General features: G+C 36.8%; 1 non-coding gene across 1 annotated transcript; it reads right to left on the minus strand.

The window, feature by feature from the left end:
• Positions 1-2,515: 2,515 nt before the first annotated feature.
• On the minus strand, positions 2,516-2,622 carry LOC136216202 (small nucleolar RNA R71). Its single transcript, XR_010683192.1, has one exon. It is a non-coding gene; the product is annotated as a small nucleolar RNA R71 (small nucleolar RNA).
• Positions 2,623-2,984: the final 362 nt, after the last annotated feature.

The following is a 2,984-nucleotide window of genomic DNA, read 5'->3' on the forward strand; positions in this document are numbered from 1 at the left end:
ATAAATGAAAGATACTAATTTACATTGGAAAAACTCTATTTATAGGCGTGGCTCGGCCCTCTTTTTGACCTATTTTCGTGTCCTTATGTAGGTAGGAAGTCGTGGGGTCCGTCGTGGCATCGTGGGAGCGGAATTGGTCTTTTTGACCAATTCCCACAGGTCTGCTCACCGAGCAGGGCGAGCTGCTCGGTGAGCAGGCCTCTGGCGGCCTGCTCGGCGAGCAGGCATGGCCTACGGAGGCCCGCTCGTCGAGCATTCTTGCCCGGTATGCCCCCGCGTGCTTACCGACTGCCGTCGATGCCTTTTTCGTCCGAACTTATACCTGCGCATGTACAGAAACTCCAGATAACATTAGTCCAAAGGCTAAATTGACCCGCCAATCGCTTATTTTGAGCAAACGCTTCATTTGGTACGACTTTTGACGGACCAATTAGCTTCAAAAGATAACGGAATTATACTATGCATGCTATTTTGGTCGTAATTGCCTAAATTGGTCATAAAACGAGCCTAAACAATGAAAAATAAATAAAACGTTTCCAATTCCTAACTAACTCACACAAAAGCATTTAAATGCGAGAAATGCTCGCTTATTAACTAAATAATGCTAAAACCCGTCCTAAAACCGTACCCAAAGATAGGGTTTTTGACCTCTATCATGCACCCCTTGTCGCGACTGAGATTTTCAGAATCTCAGTCGCGACAGCGAGGAATTCTGCACATATTTCACATGTTTTAATCCGAGAAACGCGTCTGTTCGTTTGGATAAAAGCGACCCTTCACCAACGGACACGACCCATCATTTACAACCCTTCAACAACTATAAATAAGTGATCCATTTCAGAAATTAATGTTGTTGGTTAAGTTAGAAAAGTTAGAGAAGAGAGTTATTATGTTGAGTTTCTGATTCAGAAAAGAGTCAGAAAGTTAGATTACATTTTCTGTGTAAACAAACTTGATGTACACAAGTTGTTATTAGATTAGTTTCAAAGGTTGATCAGAGACAAGTTTTCATTCTGGTAGCGGACTAACCAAGTCTCTATTCCGAAGATTCAGCGAGAAGAATTAACGGCTGAAGCGCAAAAGGGTCTGACAAACCTACGGAGTTTGAGGGAAAGATTGACAACCCGGATCTCAAAGTTTTCGTCACAATGATTTCCATGTTTCTACTTCTCTGTTAACTTGTGAAGATTCACATTTCATTAATGATATATTTATTTTATTCGATACATTCTTTCTGTTGTTATTTTGATATTGTTCTGACAAAATAATTTTCAAAGTGATAAATTGGTGTTTTTATTAAAACATTTTATTCCATCTTATTCATATAAGAACTTTGTTGAACACTTGACAGAATTAGTTTTTACGGATGATATGATCGCTGATCGCGGCTTATCGGATATAAAATACTAATCTGATTAAGGTAGAAATCTGCTCCAAACCAGAGAGATTTCTACGGTTCAAAGCCATTTAATTGAATAAATTCCTATATTATTACATGTCCATAATCTTACCAAAGTTAAAGTTGTTTTCTTTGCTTTATGAAAATAAGTTTTATACCTTCTATTTATTCCAATTACGGAAGTATCTGCCTTGTAATCAAAATCTCAAGACGGAATTGTTCTCTAAATTCAATATAATATTCTTATCTAATCCTAATTTACCCGAACCAATTCAATCAATTAAACGATTTTCTTTTGATAAACCTAAACACGTGAATAAAACTGAATTAAATAAGGTTTTAGTTAAAAAGCGTTCCCTGTGGGTTCGATATCTTTTATTACTACAAGCGTATACCGTGCACTTGCGGAAATCGCTCAACAAGTTTTTGGCGCCGTTGCCGGGGAACGCCAAAATTTTTGACAAAATTTTAGATTTTTCGTGTTTTATTTCGAATCTAGGTTTTATTTTAACTTTTATAATTTATTAATTTTAATTTACTAATTTATTTATTTTTCAAATTCTGTTTTGTAGGTAGTTTCGGTTTGTGCAAGATTTCAGGTTCATGCGCAGTTCTCGAAGTTCAGGCATTGTACCAGACCCTATAGACCCAGAAATTGAGAAAACCATTAGGAAGAACAAGAAAAACAAGAAAAACAAAAATAAGTCTCCAGTAAAAACATTTACCGAGCCAGAAAAAATGGCAGATCCACCAACACTTATGGATTACGCTAGGCCAGGTGTGGCCGGTGTGACCAATAGTATCGTTAGACCCAGAATCACCGCAAACCAATTTGAAATTAAGCCAGCTTTGCTTAATATGTTGCAAAATAATGTAACATTTTACGGGTTACATAACGAAAATCCTAACACCCATTTAACAAATTTCCTTGAAATTTGTTACACTTTTAAAATCCCAGATGTGACTACAGAAGCAATCAAACTTCGCCTCTTTCCTTTCACTTTGAAGGATAGAGCCAAAGAATGGTTAACTTCTATGCCAGCCGCAACTTTTGCCACTTGGGAACAATTAGCCCAAGCATTTTTATCAAAATATTTTCCTTTAGCAAAAACCGCAAGAGTCATAAAAGAGTTAACATCTTTTTCTCAAAATGATAATGAGACTCTTTATGAGACTTGGGAACGTTTTAAAGAACTTCAACGTTTATGCCCACACGACCAATTACCCGCTGAAGGCTATCACTCTTCGTTCAGGGAAAAATTATCAAGGGCCGGAAATGCCCAAAGATGCAACATTACCAGGAACTGATTTACCAAAGTCCAAAGAAGATATCTTACACACAAATAGTTGACCATTTGACACAAGTACCAAAACTTTTGTACCCAAACCACCTTTTCCGCACAAAGTCTGAAATAAGGACTATGACAAACAACTTCTAACGTTTTTGGATAAACTTAAAAATTTGCACATCAATTTAACGTTTATGGATGCAATCACACAAATTCCTAACTATGGTAAGTTTTTAAAAGATTTAATTTCGAAAAAAATCAGTTGGGAAGGAATTTCATCCATTTCGTTAACTGAA

The sequence above is a fragment of the Euphorbia lathyris genome, chromosome 1, assembly GCF_963576675.1.
Source record: "Euphorbia lathyris chromosome 1, ddEupLath1.1, whole genome shotgun sequence".
In the NCBI taxonomy this organism is placed as follows: Eukaryota; Viridiplantae; Streptophyta; class Magnoliopsida; order Malpighiales; family Euphorbiaceae; genus Euphorbia; species Euphorbia lathyris.